This window comes from Hesperophylax consimilis, chromosome 14 (assembly GCF_061612785.1).
Source record: "Hesperophylax consimilis isolate HC1 chromosome 14, BYU_Hcon_1.0, whole genome shotgun sequence".
Lineage (NCBI taxonomy): Eukaryota > Metazoa > Arthropoda > Insecta > Trichoptera > Limnephilidae > Hesperophylax > Hesperophylax consimilis.
Genome location: NC_142849.1, coordinates 32,420,238 through 32,443,569, shown reverse-complemented (window position 1 = coordinate 32,443,569; position 23,332 = coordinate 32,420,238). Strand labels below are relative to the sequence as shown.

Here is a 23,332-nt window from a genome sequence, read left to right as displayed (position 1 = left end):
CTATGGAGATCAATGTGATTGGTTTTTTTTTTAGAGAAGTTTTTTATTTTTTCTTCTTTTTTTTTAAATTTACAAACATATACACACACACACACACACACAGACACACAGACACACAGACACACAGACACACGCACCCTGGCACACACACACACACACACACACACACCCACACACACACATAAGACATAGATGCATGTATATATTTCTTTGATTTAGAGAAATTAATCTTTAATTTACAGAAAGACATGTGTATAATATATTAATATCTGTCATCTTAATTCATTATCAACTTGCCATCATAAATTCATCTATTCATTTTCGTCTACCGCAAATAACTGTTATTCGTTCATGACATAATATTAAACTGGCTCAATATTATAGCATGATAATATTACTTTTACTAATTAACTTCGCTAATATAGACGCTTCAATAGAATAATAACTGATTAAATATTTAATAGGTCTATGAACAAGAGCATCCGATACCACATTATTGATCTAGGAATATGGAGAGGTCCCATAGAATTTATACTTGTCTACCCTCTTAGTTGATTCAGCGATTTTCTTTGTGCTTAATAAACTCTCGGAAAACGAGGGATAATTTTGCAGAAAATGGAGAGTTTCTCATTGAAAAAATTATTGCTGAAATTGTATTTCAACTGACCGACTGACCGAAAATCTCCAATTCCTGTACAAATTGGTGTAAGCCTCTAGGCAACCACAAATAATTATATTTTAGAATGTTTTTTGGAAGAATGTTTGCGAGATGAGAAGGCTGATACCAGAAGAGTGAATTCAGGAAATTAAATTGACGAAGGACTGATTGCTACGTCGCTTGTATAAAGTTATCAAAAGATAGTGAGGATAGCAGTTCATAATGGAGTTCTGATTCCAATTATGAGATATTGCAGTTAAACTAGAAACAAGTAGAGGAAGGACTAAATTAGACTGAATGCTGTCGAAATCAGATCCTTTGTCGATGGATGTTAGACGGTGAAAGATATTTTAGGTTTTAATTTAATTAACAACTTATTTATCTTAGTTAAATTTACTAAGAACAGAGAGTCGCCCCAATTGTTTTTATGTTCACTTTGTTTCTTCTTGGGAATGTACTCTCAAAATACTGTGGACTCGTACTGGACTCATTTAACTTTCTTTTTCACCCTTGTAATATTTTTTGTTTATTTTTGCAGTGATCACTTTATGTTGCTTAATTATTAATTATGTACAGTGAGAATCAGTAAATATTATGATTCCCAAGTGAATGGAAGACGTCGGGAACACCTCAAAACGACATGCAACGAGTAAGCGATTATTTTTTTTAGGCCCGGTTTTTTTTATAACAAAATACTGGGCATAAAACCATGTATGAATGTGGTTAAATCAAAGAATAATGATCGTCTAATTTTAAGATGATCGATTGATCAATGTAAAAAGACAGAAGTCTTACAAAAATGGAGTAGATGTTGTGGAACCTAAAATAAGAAAATAATATGGGTAAAATAATTATGGTTCACTTATGGAGAAAGTGAGCTATTTAGGCAAAGTGGTCATAATACTGTACATTTATCAGCACTTTGTGTACGCTGTGACCGCACAAAAAGTGGATCGGGCTATTATGGGTTGTCATAGAATTGAAGGAGGTATTATGTGATATAAATTGCCAGCTTTATTCAGTCTGTTAAAATATCTCCCGAAGTGATTTCAATCAATTTTGTGCAAAATGGCATTTATTGGAAAATATGTCACGTGTCGGTTGATCGCTAAGTCAGTTTGATCGCTCATAAATTGAATTGACAGTTACGAGAATATATAATAAATTATTTAAATTATCTCAAATTGACACAATAAACCAATTTGAACAATGACAATATGTTTATCATTAAACTTTTCGTAATGAAATAATGTATGTCTGACAAAAATCAACGTGGCCAGACAGAGAATGAGATGAATCTCATACGAAAAGACTAACACAAAAGAAATGACTCATTGAATGACAATAATTGAATTTTTGTCTTCAAAATGAAAGAGTTTCACTGGCGAATTTATTTTTGTATTATTGTAACATATTCAAAGAGACTGGAGTAGTGCACTCTTTAAAAAAGAAAGACAAGTACGCCCAGGCTACGAACAACTAACGAAAGACAGTATTTGAAAATCACAGTAAATGGAAAATGTTGCTCGTGTCGTGATGGAATTGAACTCACAACGCCTGGGTGGGAACCAGAAGCGATGCCGACTCAATCACTGACCGGTCATAGAGATAAGAAGATTTTTAAAAGATGAAACAAAACAATAAAAATATTATAATTACAATGGTTTCAGAAAAATTATTCAATTGAAATCTTCGACAAAAAACACGAAATTTGTAAATCATTAAAATTAGGTTATTTTCGTTCAGTTTCTGCCTTTATTATTGATTTATTTAAATAATTTCAAAATAATAAATAATAATTGTATGTTACAGTTTAAACACAAGCAAATAATTGATATATTCTTAATATAATAGCAAATCACTGTGGCATTTGATCGTGCAATGACATCAAAATTTTATTTTTATTTATTAATAAATTTTATGTTACATACATATAAATATATAAATTTTATATTAAGTAAAAAAGAAAAGAAGAAGAGTTTTTATGTGTAACCGCAGAATCCGTCTGGAGAGAGACTACAGCATCCCCAATTAGGGTAAGTTGTGATGCTGAAGGTAGTGGGGATGTGAAGGAGATAGGAAGGAGGAAGGTGGGGAAGTACTTGGATATTCAGATCTGGTCGTTGTTACACCAGTGTTGCTAGGCGATACTGAGAGTACCTTTTATTCTGGAAATCTCCTTTTACCACCCTTACGTAACCAATATACAGAAGCATCGGATATTTTTAATAGCACCTAACTTACAAAAAAAGCATTTAACGTGTTATTAGTTAAAATATCTTATTGTTTACCATTTTCATATTAGCCTGTTTGCATATTAGTATATTTACACCGTGTAATTGGTTTCTTATCCTTTTTGTTTGTGTGAAATGTTTTATTCTGTATTTAAATAAAATTGTACCGCAAACAAATAATTAACTAATATGTAATTGCGTAGTTGCTAGCGATATTTTATTTTTTATCGTTTCATAAGCAGTATTTTTTTAAATAAACATTAATTGTTTATGTTATCCTCACAGGGTGCTTACTATGTACGTAATACAAATAAATACCTATCTAATTACTTTTTCACTGAACAATTGTTCTTGTACATGTGCGAATGAATTGTGTACCGAGATAAAATGAAACTGCGGTTAAAACCAGTTATCGCCGAATAACCTTCTAAACTTTTGGGAACTAGCTTATATTATTATGAATAATAATGTTTAGAATGATCCCAAAACTTTGAGATTAGAAACATTTTTGAAATGCATTAATATCATATTCTTAACGGTTCGTTTCACAGATTTCACCTCTTTATAACTTTATGTTAAACTTAACCGTAAGACCCTCTCGCATTGATAAGTAGTGATAATAACACTCCGCATTTAGAATTTCTTCCGACATATGAAATACTTCCCTTCAACACTTTTAAGTTTTTAAGTTCTAAAAAATAGGAATGCTACTTTTAAGATAATTTCTATTTACGCTCCGAAAATTACAAAAAAACATCTATTTCCGTTATTTAACATGTTATAGGCATAAAAAATTTACGGTGTTTCTTTAAATGCTATTTTACTCATCAAAATACCCTTACGCCTATTTATTATAATAGTTTTATTATCTCCTTTCCAAATCATTTTCAGTAAACTTCTTCTTTCTTTTTTAATGCTTATACGGAGTTGTCCAGAGTTAGAACCTAAGAATGATGTATCTAGGGGTATATTGTGAGGCTGAAGAGAGTGGGGAAGAGTAGAAGATTGGGTCCTCGTCACCAAATATGTCTAAAGCCATGCTAAGAAATGTTTCTATTCTGATTCGTGAATCTTTTACCAGAACAGTACTGGACAGGACGAAACTATAAGTAGCCTACTGATATGATACTCTTTAATGTTGGTTTCAGTACACGACGCTACCCGAAATTTACAGATGTCAAGTGACTCTAGCGACGAAGACAATAATATTGTGCTTATTTATATTTACAAAAATCAAAAACAATCTGAAAGAAGATTTAGGGTTCACCCATAGAACAAAATAAATATTAATTGCAGGATATTTGTCGCCGCCTAAAAACTACATGCGAATGATATCTAATGGTATTTTTGTTCCAACCTCAATCCACGACTTCTCCGCAAAAACCTTTCTTACGTATTCCGGTTATTTAGACTCCTAGTTACATAAACATGGATATTTTCCCACCTCTAAAACAAATTTCACACTCAAATCAAGTTCGAACGTCATTTCTTTAAAACGATTAGAAAATGCGAATGCAACATGCGTAGTGTACGAACACTAGAAAAATAGTATGGCGGGTACTCATGAGCGACGCGTATGCAACGCACACGAAACTCGAGTCATTTGAAAGTATCTCCGCGTATGACTGGCATAAAAGAAAAAAAATATTACAATAAAGATATCAGTGGCAGTGGGCACAACAGATTCCAGGTCATTTAAATGCCCTTTAAACTAGCCTTATTATTTATTTGCTCGTTAACTCAAGCGAACAATGCAAGCATTATTCCGAATTGCGAGTGAAGTAATCCCCCAGGAGAGCTTGGAAATCAAGCCACACAATGTCAGGAGCATACGTGGGTGATTCGCGTTATAAATAATTTTAGCGACCCGTGGTATTTATAATACTATGGTATGGGCTCATATATGAGAATGACCCGAGTGTTTATGAGTTGAGCGGGTGTATGGAGTTTGTTAAAGTTGTACAAGGCATTGTTTCACGTTGGTTATTGAATTAAGTAGTGTGAATTATTCAGCGTCAAGTGAGGTCGGGATAGGAAAATGTATCGAAGTTGGGACACGGCCAGGATATTGGAGAAAGTTTTAATTCTGTAATAATATTTGTCCAACTTGTATTACTATAGTGATGATCTATTTCATTAATAAAAATAGATCTCTCGACTACATTTGAATTATGCTATGGTTGACTTCTTAGTTTGAATATAAATTGTTGTGTTTTATTTTTCGAACACCGCTCAGATTTTCTAACCATGATAGTAAGGGGAATATAGTAATTTTATGAGCTGTTCCCAAAAGCGAACAAATGGACTCAACGGGTAAAAGCTGTTTGTTCGAAAAACCGAACAAATTAGCCTGAGGGGTAAAGTAATGAAATGGGAGGGTGGCCATTTTGTTAACCGAATATTACATTTACATTACATTTTTGGTAATTAGGATGGCTTTCATTAAATTTTTTTATCGGGATCTTTTAATAGTTTATCATGGAAGTTTCGCGGTATGAGCGTCGAACAAGGTGTACCTACAACGAAAACCTTTCACTTATAGGACATTTTGAAAGTTAGGATCGAAACTGCGATCGATTTACTCTTTGCATAGTTGTTAAAAGTCTTAAACACAAATGAATTTCATTGAAAGCTTTAAATCAACATAATGATGTGTATAAACCTAGGATCGTTGCACAATATGTAAATAATCAATTATTTTTGTTTGATATCGCATTTCAACACGAAAACCAAACCAATCTTATTCACTGCTATTAAATGGCTCACGCAACCAATAAATAATGCGTATTAGTCGGATAAACAGTATACTGTCGAACCTTCGATGCGGAAAATATAATCTTTAAATAAACTACCTATTATCGAACAAATAAGAAATATTAAGGACCCTCTGTGGCAAAGCGGCAAGCTCCTAGACGCTGGCCTAGAGAGCTCGTAATCTGGCTTATTTTTATAAATAATAATACATTTAAAAGTCAGTTACATTGTGCGTTATTAGTGCGACATTTTGTGTGTGAGAGATTCCTGTGCGATGTTTTCATAAACGAAGGTTGGTCGCAAGCTGCGCTTAAACACAAATAACAGGTGTTTTCTGTCACATTTTAGATTTTTTTAAATATCTATAGCTGTGGGAATACATTTATATAAACACGTTAAATGTACCAAAACAAAAAATGTTATTTTGAAAATTTACACCGTTTTTCAGAGTGGTAGATACTTTCAGTTTTGCCATTGTAAAATACCATAATTCAGAATCGAAACCACTTCTTGTTTATTTTCAGCTCTTATTAGCCAGGTGCCTTCTGAATTGCCCGTATCGCGTTGGAGACACCATACACGCAGACTAATATTGACAATTACTTATTCATTAAGAAATTCAAATAATTAAAACGAGATTGCAGGCCCTTAAGGCGATGCACTACGTAGTAATGCAAAATCATGTGTTTTTGGTTTGAAAATTTGGTCGCCTAGAAATGTTTCAGATGCTTTAATTAAATACTGCGAGTAGAATACATCTTGGCCTTTGAAACAATCGAGTATTTTTTAGATAAATCTTTTTATAAGCCCAAAAAAAAATAATGTATAAGGCCTATGAAAACAGATTTAAAGTTCAAAATATCCAACTTACGAACCCATTTTCGTTTATGAATTTATTGTATAATGTGGCAAATTAAGTTATTTATAAAATGATCGGAAATTTTAATATTTATACCTGAACATCCACAAAATAAACGAAAAGGCACTTTTTGGCTATGTTTTTTCTTGCATAAATCAAAACAGGCGGATGGTGTTAAGCGGGAATTTAAACCTTACCGCCATCTACGTAAGGGGTGTTATTGATAGCGGCTCGATTTAAAATATTACACGACGTAGTACATCGCCTTAACGAATGAATTGATAGGTTTTCTAGTAAACTTTTAGTAAAATACGAAAGTATTATCATGATATTGGAACACGTGTTGAGTGAAAAATTCTACTATTTTCGCAATTTGCATAGTATATTTTTAAGGCAAATGAAGGTACATGATCACGTGTTCCTATATAATGCTAATTTACTAAAAGATTATCAGGAAACGGCCTGAAATCCCGTTTTTATTGGACTACCATTAATTTGAAAAGATTTTTAGTAAATTTGCGATACACATTTTTCTCCGTGAGGTTAAAACGTAACATTAAAAAAATTAAACATATATACAGTTTAAATTTAAAAATTTTCTTAGCTTTAGCATATGGTTTATGACCATACATTTATTTAGCGCTGAATATCATTGGTTTATATTAAATCGTAAACTAGAAATAACTGTGTAAAACTTTTTTCTCGTTGAAGAGAGACGGTTTTACATAATATCTTAACCTTCATTTAGAGTGTAATAAACCCACTGTAAATTAAATTTGGAATACGTTTTTAAATTTATAACTTTTTAAATTTAAAAAAAGAACGCGGAATGAAAATTGAGCGGCTTTAAAATCAGAATTATGATGAATAAAGAGAAAATATTAAAAAACTCATTAAAAATAAAACGGTAAACGTTCAAATCTTTCTTATGCAGGTAATTTTTGGGAACCAAAAAATATCTTATTTTTGTACGAGATACCTATTAAATATTCACACAATACCAAGCATCCAGATCCTTCCAAACTAGAGAACAAATTATCTCTAACGATGAGCTCCGGCGTCATGAACGTTGCACCATTTAGCACTACCAGATCGACGGAAAGATTTTTAGATGACAGCGTTTTTCATCATGAGCTATGAACCTGTAAAGAATCCATTTAACTCTAATTAAATAACGGATAGTAAATTTTGAAAATAACATTTTTCGTTTTGGTACATTTAACGTGTTTATATGCTATATGCTATATGCAGGTAGCGATGAACTCTTGCGTCATGAAATTCACAAATAAAAAACTGAATAAAATTTACAATTCAACGCACCCATTTTCGGCTTGATGCATCATTCCCATCATGTGCTTTGGAGCATTTTAAATAAAGAATTAATTGACAAAACGCCATATTATTTTTTTTTCATTTTCTTCAAATCGAGTATTGGACGAAACCGGATTGTATTTTTTTTACTGCATTTTGATGTTCTATGAAAGAATTGATCAGATTTAGAAATTCAAATTAAAATCTATTTTAAAATTGTTTCGAACTTCAAACCTCATTAAAATGTTTTTTTTTTTTAATTTTTAAATTTAGGGAAATCAAAAAAAAGCTTGACTTTCAGCTTTTTCGGAAGCTCTCTGGGCGAGACGGGATGGAAACATCATTCTTCTGGTATTTCCCTGGAGGCTGCAGAGAGAGATGTAATAACGACTTTAAGACCCGCTCCAACAATATCCGGGTCATATCCAGGGTTCGAGTTTTTATTTGACACTATCCAGCGTTGCTCGGGGTTGTGAATGTTTTGGAGTAAAGTTTTGAGGTAATGAATTCTAGTGTACCTGAAAACTGGGTCTATTTTTAAGGTGGGTATAGCATTATTCTGAAGAATTGAAAAGTTCACTTTTTATCATTTTATGTACTACTAAAAAAAAAAATTATCGATTCTTATTTGACTTCGTATAAGTCTTCCTTGAGCGACTCCTACTTCTTTTACCATGCAAACCTCTCTCTAAGCACTCCTGGCAACGATAAGAACAAACTTTGAAATATTGGGCGAAATCGGTCTACTAGTTTTGACTCTACAAACAAACAAACAATTTTTTTAAATATATAAATGAGATACTAAAGGGTTTTCCAATAAGAGGTGTTATTTTGATATTCAATCGTAAAAGATCAATGGTTTCGTTACTTTTGTGGCACGTAGCGCCGTCTTGTTGAAAGTAAACGTTGTTCAGATCAATACCATTCAATTCCGGCCATAAAAAAAAAGTAATCACATCTCGATAGCGCAATCCATTTACCGTAACTGTTGCTCCAGCTTCATTTTCGAAAAAGTAAGATCCAATGACTCAGCCGGACCATAAACCGCACCAAACAATCACACGTTGAGGATAAAAAGGCTTTTCAACAATAATTCTTGGGTTTTCCGAGCCCCAGATGCGACAATTTTGCTTGTTGACGAAGCCACCGAGGTGGAAATGGGCCTCATCACTCAAGATGATTTGCATTTGATTCACTCAAGTGAATTTTAATAATTTCAATGCATTGTGGAAGCTTGTATCGTTCCATTTGTATTAATGGCGTAGTTTCTACTTGTCAATTGTAAAAAAATGACAGCTTCAAAAGTAACATCTACCGAAATAGCGGGCTATTCAAAATAACACCTCTTATTGGAAAACCCAGTATAACAACGGTATTATAAAATCTAATTCTCTTCGCGTTTTGTGACGATTTTTTCAGGCACTCAGATCGATGCCGAAATCAAGAAAAACCATTTACTAAGAAATATAGAAAGAAATGAAAAAGAAACAAAAACAAAAAACTGTTATGCAGTGACCTCGTTAAAATATGAACGGCGAAAATGTTTAATTGTTACAGCTTTATACGTAAATAGAGGTTTTTTAAAAACATCAGCTAATATAGCATAAGAGTTACCAATCTTGTATAATCTATTTATTACAAAATTGTAGCCTGAAACAGTAAAAAAGTTATGATTTAAGATTTTCACGACCACAAGTATTATAGTAATTTGTTTTTGGGATATTATGCCGTGTTGCGCTACCTATTTCTTTAGCTAACGTTTTGGACAGCAGTGCAGTGTCCATCATCAGGGCAGATGTGTAATTGATTTATTGAATTAATACACATCTGCCCTGATGATTTACACTCTAATGCTGTCCGAAACGTTGGCTAAAGAAGGGAGTAGCGCAACAAATAATACCCCAAAAACAAATTACTATGACGTAATATAGTTGTCAGAATAATACATTCTATGGAACCATGTTATGTACCTATATTTTAGGGCACTAACGTAATTTATTAAAACTTATTTTAAATGAAAGCCCTAAGGGCGTAAATTAATACATTATATTTGTGGTATTATTAATAATAAATCAATAGAATATGTAGCTTTATTACTAATCTACAAGAGTTTGCAACAGTTTAATTGTTATTTAAAAGCACATGGTGAAAATGACGTGCGTTAAATACCTATGGTTACTTAGGAACTCCAGACACAAAAAATATATAGCTTTAATTCACCATAGGAATAATTATTTCTGCCATAATTCATCAGAAATTTATTTATATATTTAGTTTCTGGAAATCGACAGTTTACATTTATTTCAGTTTGTACATAAGTATTATATAGCCAAATTAAAACCAATTATGGATTTTCTCTTTGTGACTTTACCTCTACTGAAACAGCATAATAAAGAATAAGTAAATTAAATTAGTAAGAAAGGAATATGAATTTGAAAATTTATACAAAATAAAAGATTATATAAAACAAAAAATTACAGAACAAAACATTTATAGCCATGGAGAGAGGTTGTAGATATAAATCAAATCATGATAGAAATATAAACAATAGAGACATTATTCACAAACCATCAGAAAAATATTATTTTATGGATCTCTTGTATTCGGTAAGATCGCAATTGGAAATATCCACCTTGGATAATACGCTATTGTAATTAATGCATAGTCTGTACAGGAAATAATTCTGCTTAGAGTTCGTTTTGCATTGATCTACCCTGAACAGGACAGAAGAGCGTGTTGAACGCGCGGGTACATTGAATTGAATCTTATTTATGATGGTGCAATGAAGCTGCCTCTGCATAATTATTAAATCTTACAATTGAGTTATGTGTGGCTTGAATATACATTCAGATTTTTTACCTATATCAAACAGTACGAATTTCATATTCACTAAATTGACTGATTTATTACATATAACTATAGATTATTCTGAGCTCTAGTTCGTATAGATCTATATTGCTTTTCACAAACGAACTCTGAATTTTCCCTAGGGAACTATTTCCATCCGGGATTTTCATTTATGTTACAAAAATGGCAATAATTATTTCAGATCTGTACTAATAAACCCGGCCTCCAGATTTCAAATCACGAACCGTGTATGATGGAATAACACGCGCGCCTAGACAATAACAAAAGGGCATAATGCCTTCGTTTTAAAATGAGCACATCATCGATGGGAAAAATACCCGCAGAGTGCTTTTTTAGAGCTTATACACCCTTAGGGGTCATAATAAATAATAAAAAGGTTTTTAAAAATGTTCAATATGCTTTTAAAATATATTTGAAACGTTAAAATCTTCATAGTTTAATTAAAAATGATTATTTTGCTAAAATTAAAATGACTTATTTCGCTCAAATTTTATGTGGAAATGCTTGCAAGGGTACCCCCATTCAACATTTCATCTCATAAATCACAACTTACAACCAAATTTACTTAAATATTAAAGTACAAATTCGCCTTACCATCTCCATAGTTAGAAACAAACTTCCAAGAACAAAACAATCAAGGCAAAAGTCCGACAGCCAAGACATAATCGCCGACACCCATACAAGGAGTACAATAGCACAAACAAAGCAGCCAGACTGGGATATTCCGACGTCAGAAGAAGATCGCAGTCGTCAGTAAGACGCCTCTCGGCATGCCCCTGATAACTACCCTGAAAATCCTCAGACTGCAGAACTTCGAATACACAACTTATCTCTACGAGCGCTTTAAAGTCACAATATCAAAACGGGGTTACCAACATTGGAACTGTCATTTCTGCAAAAACCAGCCACCGTAGGAAAAGCTTTTTGAAGTGAAACTTCTTTAGGCGCGTAATGGATTTTCGGGGACGGAGTAAAACCGAGTCAGGATCGACACGAAAATGCGGGTACCCCCACCACCGCTCACCGTTCACTGTCCCTCTCTCACCATATGCGCTTGTTGAGGTGGGGGAGCCGCTCACGAACGTTCTCTCTCTTCTCTTCTTTCCTCTCTCTCAGACACCAGCGAACTGCGCCACGCCAAGCATCAGCTGCTTGGTTAGTATACTGCGTCGTGAGTGTAATACGAGTGAAATACGTAATTGATTGTGGTTCATACGGTTTGGTACAGAATTTCAGTGTTAAAAATGAGTAGTGACGAGATAGAGGTGATGAACACATCATTGTCATTGTAATTTCTTTGTAATTTTTAATTGTAATATTGTTATTTATGTAATATTGTATACTTGTGAATAAATTGAAAATTTTTGGAACTATACATTAATCGAACGTCATTCATCTATAAGAAAATATTAGAAAAAGCAAATCCATGCTTCGTCGTTGAATTATTTAACCTCTAATTTTCAAACTAACCTAAGAGAGAAAATAGAGATGATGAAATGAAAATAGAGAGAGAGGAATACTAGAAGTTTCACTTCTGTCTTGCGTAGGCTTGACACACCCACTTTTTGTATTTCTCTCTCTTTTAAGCTTTATATGAACATTAATAACCTGACAAATTTATAAAAAAAATATTGTATCGCTTTAGTGATAATCGGTTTGATCCTACCGCTTTATATAAACGCAGAAAAATCTCTGATGCCTCATTCTTATACGAAATCGTTAACCATCTTGTTGATTCATCACATCCGTTAGAAAAGCTTGCATTTCGTTGCCCGGAACACAACACAAGATTGAACGACTTATTTAGAACACCACACTGTAAATCCAAATACCCGCAAATATAATAGGACGTATATGTAAAACTCACAATGGCTTACGAGATGTAGATATTTTTAACTGTAAAATGAACTGTGAAATAAAATGCATCTTTTTGTTTCCTAAATAAATACATATTTGAATTCTTCCCATTATCATAATTAGCACTACTAGAAGAGAACACGCGACGCCTGAGTGGAGTATTATGCATTGGATGAATCAATCACGAAGCAATAATAGCTTAGTTAAAACAAACATATTCTCGGTATATCATTGAAGAAGATAATACTAATAATTCTAAACGAAACATGAAACAGAACTAGACCCAGAAAAATAAAATGTTAACTATCTCTAATGGGAATCGAACCCAAGATCTTCAAACCTTTGTCTTACTAGGACAACCCCTCAACCAACTCGGCCTTTGGTAGCTAAGTATTTTGTCAAATTATTATAAGCCATAATTAGTCGCTTGAAATATTCATACACCTATATATTTAATAAATTTAGTATAACAAAATAAAGTTGGTTGTTTTCAGGTGAAAAATATATTAAGCAGTAATTGTTGATTGAAGTACTAGTACAAATTGAATTATTTATCGTGTTGGAAATAAGCCGACGTGGCTCAGTGGTCCAGAGCATCTGACCGGACATCCGAAGGCGCGGTGTTTAATGCCTTAAATAAGTATTTTGTCGGTTTTATATTTTTAATTAAGAATTTTTAAATTAAGGTTTTATATTTTGAATGATTATAAAGTTGAGACTGTTGAGACCGTTACCTTTTTTATTTGTCTGTATCGTGTTCTGTTTCTTTTAGATTTATAGGCATTATCTTTTCCTTCAATTATATTACATTGACGGGAATAACCTTCAAAGGTATTCCCATAAAATTGAGTATTCTTTCAATAGAATTATATTCTTCTAAAAGAATATAATACTATTATAGAAGAATATAGTATAATATAATATAATTATAGAAGAATATAATACTAGTAAAATTTAAATTAAACAAAACATGAAACAGAACAATACAAAGTAAATGTCAGGTAGTCAGTCAAATAATATTTGAAAATTAGTTGTGATAGTATTAGTAATATATAAAGTAATTAACACTTTTGAAGTGAAACTTCTTTAGGCGCGTAATGAATTTTCGGGGACGGAGTAAAACCGAGTCAGGATCGACACGAAAATGCGGGTACCCCCACCACCGCTCACCGTTCACTGTCCCTCTCTCACCATATGCGCTTGTTGAGGTGGGGGAGCCGCTCACGAACGTTCTCTCCCGACACGGGACAACAATCGATGCAGTTTTTGCACGATTCATTAAGGATTTAAGTGCTCATGTATATATCTCGCACTTTAGTTACCATAACCCAATTATCACGACATTAGGAAATGATATTCATGAAATTGACAATGAAAATGGCACATGATTGGTAAATTGTCATTGTAATTTCTTTGTAATTTTTAATTGTAATATTGTTATTTATGTAATATTGTATACTTGTGAATAAATTGAAAATTTTTGGAACTATACATTAATCGAACGTCATTCATCTATAAGAAAATATTAGAAAAAGCAAATCCATGCTTCGTCGTTGAATTATTTAACCTCTAATTTTCAAACTAACCTAAGAGAGAAAATAGAGATGATGAAATGAAAATAGAGAGAGAGGAATACTAGAAGTTTCACTTCTGTCTTGCGTAGGCTTGACACACCCACTTTTTTTGTTTGTATTTACTTGCAAATCCTTACTGTTTATGCAATTTTAATATGGAGCGTATTTCACTGTGAACTCTAGGCGGTAGGTGATAATAATGCTAGTATTGTTAATTTTGAGATTGAAATATGAGTTCGACAAAAATTAAGTTAAAAATTATGTCAAAATGGCCAAGTGGTTAGAGGCGTTTTCCCGGGAAAACACAGATCCTGGGTTCGATTCCTATTTGCGACCATATATACTATGTTTTTTCAACGATTTTGGAAAATCAAGCATTGCATCTTTTCTACACACACTCAAAGAAAAATTTTAAGCATTTATGAAAAAAAACTGTCTTTGGAGACGATGAAACTTAGTTTTGGGAAGCAGCTATTTTTTTATTTGTACTAAGTCGATTAAAATAAAAATCATAATACATTTGAAGCATAAAATTAATTATCACTAAGTAGATATTTAGTTAAGTATAATGTGTTCCTTACTCGAAGCTTTAAGCTACCAATTTGTCAGATTTATTGCCTGAAACTTTCTACTCACTTCCCGAATGCTTTCAAATTAATACGGAGGATCTTGGCTGTATTTCATAAAACGTAAATTTTTAATTTTTAATCATTATATTATTATTTTTTCAAAATGTTATAGCTGTCCCACTTCAAGGGTTTTATAGGCCATCATTTCAAAATATGGAGAGAGGGAAGGTAAATTTAAATATTATTTTTTTTTATATTTGCAAATTTAAAAAGACTATTTCAGAGTTAGGAGGAAATTTTAGAAAAGGCTTGATAGAAGATATATTTTTTGAGAGGGACAACCAAAAAATATGTCATCTAAAGTTCCCACTTCCAAAAGACCACAGAATGTACAATCTGCGGAGTGAAGCACGTGAATTTTAAAAAGGTGAGATTTTTATTTATTTTTATAGTGAATACCTCACAAGAGTCCCAACTGCTCCCGTCTGGAGCCAGTGAGACTATGGCATCCCCAATTGGGGGATGTTGTGAGGCTGAAGGTAAGTGGGGAAGGGAGAGAGGAAGGTGGGGAAGTACCTGGCTATTCAGATCTAGTCACTAAACACGGCTAAAGCCATTTGGAGCAACGTTTCAATTCTGAATGGTGGTCTTACACCAGGGCGATACTGGTAGTATCTTCCACTCTGGAACGTGCCGCAAATATACTATATATTATTTTAATTAATTAATTGTGAAATAACACAAATTAATCAAATAAAATTTATTTGCGCACGCCGGGTTCGAACCCGCGACCTTCGGAATGGCAGTCCAATGCGTTACCACTGGACTATGCCGGCCGTCGAAACGAAGATGGAACGGAACACAAACTTGAAATTTTATTACAAAACCCAGAAGAATTTCATCGATATAAATCTGTGTCCTTTTTTTAAAGTCATGAGTACATTCATACACTACAGCATTGTCTTTGATAGTTTTTTTTTTTGGTAAATATAAGACTATTTCATCTATTTTAGTACAGTTCCCTCAGTGCATGTCATAATAGAGAAAAATATGTTTTTTTTACACTCAAAAAACAAATTGATCATGAACCTGTCAAGGGATGATGATGTATTTACTAACTGATGAAATATTCCGTTCCCGCGTTCCCAGGTGTGATGTGCGCCATAATTTTTTTTCAGCAGAATCATTATAATATGTGTTATTTACCGTGAAATAGTTGGAGTTTAACGGGAATCAACTGTGATTTAGAACTGAAGAAAAGTCGAAATTTTTACTAATTTTGTAATATTTTTACTAATTTTGTAATATTTTTACTGATTTTGTAATACTTTTACTAATTTTGTAATATTTTCAAAAAAATTGTACGAATTGTATTGCTTATTATATATTCTATGCTTCCCCCTTTCCTCGTCTTATAACGTCTTTAACATAAATTATGATAGCACACAATCATTATGACTTGAAAGTCTTTCTAAGGCCTCTGTGCTTGAAATGGCTTTAGTCGTTTTGTGGTTTTTTGGTGACTAGATCTCGATCATCAATATTAATTCCCCAACGCCTTCAGCCACCCAAATACCCCAGTTGGGGGTGTCATAGTTATATCACTGACTCCTGACGGTTAGGAGTAATTGGGACTCTTGCGCGGTATTCACAAAAGAAACGAAAATGGAGAAAAGGGAAATTGTTTCTCTCAGAGTCCATGTTATCTTTGGGGATCCTGCGTGGAGGGTCTTTTTGAGGAAAGGAAGAAGCAAACCTGGATTATAAACAGATATATGTTGCGGAGGGAGGAAACACAGCTATCCTAAAATGATACATACACACTCTCAATATTAAAATTGACGCGTATTTTTGATTGCAGATTTATTTTATGGTTATTTAATATTTAATGTAAAACCAACTGACCCAAAGCTTTCGCAAAACACAATATTTTAATAACTAACTTGTAAGATTCCGGACAATGTGGACCTATTACTCGCGGCAAAGTAATTGCAGTTACGATGTTCGCGTGCAAGACTTTCATATGTTTACAAAGTACAGCAGATTTTATGGGTGCGTTTCATGTAACAGCTTCCTTTACTGAACGTGTGAACGTATCTTAAAGATAGTATAAAAATGAAGTATTTTGTAGCACGCTAATGAAAATAATATGTACCAACAAAAACAATTTGAGATTGGTTATCATCTTATCCAAAGTTTTTTTAATATTCTTTTCATAAAGACTTTAAAAAAAATTCTCTCAGCAACAAGTGGATTAGGGAAAGATATAAAAGAATGAAATCAAAATTCTAAAATGGAGAGAAAATATCTTTCAATTCAATAATATATGACTCTTTATTTATTTATGTGAAATAAGATTCCGAACAGTGGGACTGTGTCGTCCGCAATTGGGGGATGTCGAGAGGCTGAAGGGAGTGTGGGAGGTGAAGATGATTTAGCAGATGAAGATTTAGAAGTACCTGGCAATTCAGTAATAACACCAAATAAAACTATATTGCCTACACACTCTATAACTCTCTTCCAGATATTCATAAAAAACAGTATAATCCAAAAATTAAAAGTAAAGCCTTAAAATAATATTTTTTTAAAACATATAAAAACTTAAATACGTAATTTTTATCGTGTTGTATTTTGTTTTTTTTTTTCTTTCTATCTCCTTTTCTATTCCCTGTATTAGTGGGTAAGAATCTTCTTCTAAATTCCTACATTGGCTCTGTGCTTATGTGTATATCCCAGTCTGTTTCTTTTTTTGTTTCTTCTTGTTTGTTCTACTTAACCACCATATTTCTATTTGTGTACTGTTTTATATGTGAAACTTATAATGTTGATATCAAAATAGCAATGTCAAATTGTACCTAATAACTTTCACTTATGTATTGTAAGTTCCTCTCATCCTACGTAGAGTTTTGGAACTCATTGGGATTGCTCTAGCAAGATATAAATATAATAAAAAATATAAAAATAAATAAATAAAAACCATTTTAATTTTTTTTAATAATCTTTCATCAGGGCGATACTAAGAGTACCTACTCTGTTATTCGCAAGTCTTCAATTAATGCATTTTATCAAAAAAGTTTCAAATATTTTGTATCCTTAGTAGTCCTTAATCGCAGTAACGAGAAAATTCAGGTCAGTTTTACGCTTCAGCGAAGATTCCCCTTTCATAAAATAGTTGGCTTAAAAGCCTTTGACTTCTTCTGCACAAAGTGAAGTGAACGATTTTAGATTGCTGATAAAAAACTTTAAGGTTTTATACGTAAGCATGGGATATGTGAAAGCGCTTTATTTATGGAGCCTCGATTGCCTGCGAATCAGAACACCAAAGAAAATATTAAGCTTATTTACAATTCCGTCAGGTTTTTGAAAAAAATCATTTTAATACATGTAAAATAAGAAGACATAAAAAATGTAACAAAGGACGATTTTAAATGAGATATCCGCTATCTACGTACCTATTCGAGAGGCTCGCAATACTGGACGTTTGAGAGAGGCTTTTGCGCAAAACAGAACATTAAAGAGAAGATATTGGAAAACATGAAAATATATTCATAAAGTAATACAGGACGCTTTAACCTTTATTCATTATGTTTATCTTATTGAAAAATATACGCATTTTTTTATACGTTATTTAACATTTCTATTAAAAATCACGGTTAAGTCTTAAGGATCGCCCCCTTTTCGAATATTTGAGGAAATGTTCGTCGTAATGTTTTAAAAAATGTTGTGGAAACGATCGCTGAAGACGCGGCTTTAGAGTATCAAACTACACAATTACACATGGTTTTGATTAGCAAAAGATTAGTTTAATTTAACTCCAAATAAAACTATTATTCAATAGCCATCAATTAAATATACAAAGCAAACTCCTAAATTCTATGTCCATTTCCAATAGCCTATAGTACTCTTGGGCCCTTATGTACCCGCAGTACTAATGAATACGTACTCGAATAAGTACTGGTCTATAGAAGACCACCTGACCGATTCCTTCAATACGATTTGTCATTGAACCAAGAATTCTCCTAGTATATTTATTTTAAATTATTACCTAGAGGAAGCTCTATAGCGATTTAGTAGAAAATGCATTAATTTAATTTGCAGAAACTCTAAAAATGACCATCACGTATAGTAATTTTCTGATATATCTTTACTTAAAACAGTAAATTTATTAGAGAAAAGATATACGGTGCTACCAGACGTAAATAAATAGCTCCTCTTTTACGTGATTGTCTACATAAGCTGCGAGTCACATAAAAAGTTAGTTTTTAAATTTGGCTTATGTATGGTGTGTAGGGTATACGGACTGGCACCGTTAAAATTGATTGATATATGCGTGAGAAACAGTCTTTCCCTTATTTGTAGCAACTTATATTTAAATATTGAAGACAATATTAGTGATTTCTAAACGAAAATCTGAAAATAAAGTCATTCCGAAAAATAAATACTTATATTTAAGTCAACAAAGACTGATACGCCCAAAATGCTGGTTGAATCTTATCCTATGAATATTGTAGAAAACTCCAAATAACTAAATCATTTACGAAATTCTCAACTCCATATTTTCAAAACACGAATAACGCCGTGACTGTTTATTTATTTATTATTTGCATCCCAAATAATTGAGAAGTGTTGTCAGGCTAAAGGGGTTACAATTACGCCGATCGTTATTTTAATACCGAGATTGCCCTATGTACCTAATACAGTCCACTTATAATTGAGTATTCTGATAAACAGCTCCCATGAAGTCAATGAATTTCTTAATAGAATTAGAGCACCGGTAATAGGATAAATGAAAAACTTTATAACTAACTTAAGATAAAAAAATTCAGTTGACATGATCCCTAACTGTCCAACTGTCCAATGACTGCAGATTTGTAGAAATGTCTATTATAATTTAATTTGTACGTTTCAATCAACTGGGCTTCAGTTCAGGTCTAAAGATTTGGAAGCGACTTCAAGTTAGTTAATCCTCTTTACGAATGAATCTCAGGAGCATTAGAATCAGTACGAATCTGAATAGGGACGGTGTCAGTCCACCAAAAGCAATTTGTTAACAATATCAAGCCATCCAAATTTTTAACATAAGTCCAATGTAATTTATAAGCTTCTCTATTATTTTTTTGAAATTTTTACTAAATATGTCCAATGAATATCTACGTACGAATAATTATACTAGTAGATTAGTCATAATAGACCCGATATAGTTTTACATGACAAAATTAAAAAAATAACTTATATCATTGATGTCGCTATTCCAAATTCCTGTAATATTCAAAAATCTGTTAACTAAAAAATAAGAAAATACACAGATTTAGGAAATGAAATAATAAGAATTTGGCATTCTCAGACTATAAAAATATTACCATTCGTTATTTCGGCTACTGGCATTATACCTAGCTCCCTCATTAAAAAATTAGGATCTATCAAAAAATTTATATATAAAGATGCAAAAGTCGGTCATTTTGAATACATGTAGGATAACGAAAGATATTTAAATATTTATGTTGAGGGATCAGTGGGATTTATAGGCCCTGTTAGGAGTTTTACCGAGCCGAACCCTCTGAAATGAAAATATCTGGAGTCGGTGAATTATTTTCCAATTTGATCTCTGGTGAGTTGACGTGTTGTTCTTGTATTGTTTTGTATTTATTTTGCTTAAATAATGCACTTGCATAATGTTGATTGACTAGATGATCATTTGTGGAAAAGTGTGTGGAAGGGTTTAGTTTTTCCTATGGGGAAGATTTAACCCGGCCATAAAATCGGAAGTATAAAAGTGAATAAAAAAATAACGTTACATAATTGACATAAAATATAGTAATCATTTCATATAATGTTATATAGACGATGTACAAATTAATCATTTCATATTATAATGTTATATAGACGATGTACAAAGTAATCATTTCATATAATGTTATATAGACGATATACAAAGTAATTATTTCACATAATGTTATATAGATGATGTACAAAGTAATTATTTCACATCATGTTATATAGACGATGTACAAAGTAATTATTTCACATAATGTTATATAGACGATGTACAAAGTAATTATTTCACATAATGTTATATAGACGATGTACAAAGTAATTATTTCACATAATGTTATATATACGATGTACCATGAGCATATTAATCATTTCAAATAATGTTATATATTCGATGTACATAGAAATAATTTATCCTAATGTTATAAATACGATGTACTTCCATAATAAAGCTAGGCTTGCGTGTATGAGGGATGTGTTATAACGTTTGTTATTTTTTTTTATAATATACGTAGATATATATTTTTTAAATTAACAACATAAAAACTATAAAATTACTATACACGTATCTGGTTAGAAGTCAGGTTGAATACGATTCAAACATTTTGTGTCCTCATTTCAACCATCATTGTTTACAAATTGAAAAAATTCAAAATAATTTTTTACGTTTTATTAATTTTAAAATTGGTTTTCCTATTATTGAAATCAATTATGTCAATTTACGCAGTAAACTTAACTTATCGAAATTATCTGAAAGGCGAAAAATATTTGATCTCCTTTTATTATATAAAATTGTTTATTCAAGGTTGGACTGCCCTGACATTATAAATTTGCTATCTTTACATATACTTCCAAAATATACTAGACGGAATATTTTATTCTACAACAATAACTTCGCTACGAATTCTGTGTTAGAAAGAATACATAGGTTGGGCAATGAACTAAGTGATGTCGCTGACATATTTAATTTAAACTTCAATACATTTAAAGCCAAATTAGTCCACCACTTTTTAAATGTAAATAATGTATGAAAAATCATTATATTTTGTTTCAATTTTCTATTGTTTGTTTAATACTGTTTTTAAAAATGAAATTTGTAATTGCTATATATTTAAAAGCCCAATAGGGCGTCAATAAATAAATAGATAAAAAAAACTCTACACAGCCGGCCCTGACGAAAATGATTTCATTCAGGGCCTATGTCATCTTTGGGGATGCTATGTGGAGGGTCTTTTTCAGGAGAGTAAGGATTGAACATAGGTCTTGAAGAATTTCATGTTGAAGGAGGTAGGAAATTTTATGATTCTTTCTCGAAAGGAATTGAAAAATTTAAACCCTCAAATAAATTTATAGTTGAAGTATTGCATTGTTTATTTTTTACAGTTTGGAGTATTATATTTTTCCGGGTTTTCTATTACTTTTCAAACGTGCAGTTTTATTTAGAATATTTAAATATGAAAGATTATTTTTTTTAGTGTAAGTAGTTACTATGTTAGACCAAAAAGAATCGAAAGTTTTGACAGTATTGGATATTAGTTAACTTTTTACACTTTATAATGCAAACACTGTATACAGGGTGTCTAGGGTAGAGTGCACTAACTTCGGGGGTGATTCTACATAATTTTAGAAGTAGAAAAGATAAATGTTTTTTTTTTCAAATTGCAAAATTTTAAAGTAGGTAATTTTTAGATAAAAATATCGAATTGTTTGTAAGGGAAAATAAAGTATGGGCAAAAAAAAGTTGAAATTTCTAAAAAAGTTTTTTTTTTTTTACTTTTACATAAATAAAGAAAAAAAAACTATTCACATAAATATATATTAGTATTGAATTGAAACGTTTATTCCCGTTTCGACTACTAAGGATTATTAAAATGATTTTAATTAATTAAGAGTGATCATTTTTACTATATATTTGTTGACCTGATGTGAGTAGCAAAACTAGTAATTTTGGAATATAAAACATATATCAAAGTGATTGAAAAACTTTTTTCATAAAACATACAAAATCAATTCAATACATTTTCGAAAACCGCACTGAGAGCAAAACGAAAAGCTGCTTTGCATATTCTAATCAAATCATTGTTAGCTTTCAAACGAAAGAAACAAAAAAATATGTAACTCAATCGACATTTTGAATGCATGTCAACGGAATTTTTTACGAATGCCATTTAAAATAATCTGCATGAAATGCCGACATAAGGCCAAACACTCAATTGACCTACATTACAGATGTATAATGAAAATAAATGGTTTGTTGGAAATTTTTTCGTATGGCATTTTAGCAGGTAGGGTCTCAAATAAAAGAATAGTTTACTCAAAGAATTACGAAGTAGAAGGTTCAATTTAAAATTTATTATAAATTAAAATCAAAAAATTACAATTATAAATTATAATCGCATACCTAAATTTGCCGAACACTAAAAAATCGTAGACGACAAATGATACGTCTTTAAATTAGTATTTGCGGCTCGTTCCAGAGTGAAAGATACTTTCAGTAACGCCCTTGTGTAAATACACCATTCAGAATTGTAACGTTTCTTAAAATGGCTGCAGCCGTGTTTGGTGACCAGATTTGAATAGCCAGGTACTCCCCCAACTTCCCCATCTTCTTTTTCCTCGTTTCCTTCCCATCCTCACTTCAGCCTTACAACAGACCCCAATCGGGGATGCCATAATCTCACTAGTTGAGGCGGTTGGGAGTAGTTGGAACTCTTTTGCGGTTTCACATATATATTTTTTGAAGTGAAACTTCTTTACGCGCGTTATGCATTTTCGAGGACCGGAGTAAAACCGACTCATGACCGTCACGAAAAACCGTGATCATTTCGCTATAGGAGCCTAGCTAATATTATATACCTAGTTTAGGTCACTCTCCA

The 23,332-nt window shown here is 32.0% G+C and overlaps 1 protein-coding gene across 3 annotated transcripts in view; it reads right to left on the bottom strand.

The window, feature by feature from the left end:
- The window catches only part of Scp2 (Sarcoplasmic calcium-binding protein 2), a 327,312-nt gene that overhangs the window by 262,349 nt on the left and 41,631 nt on the right, over positions 1-23,332 (bottom strand). The window lies entirely within an intron of this gene.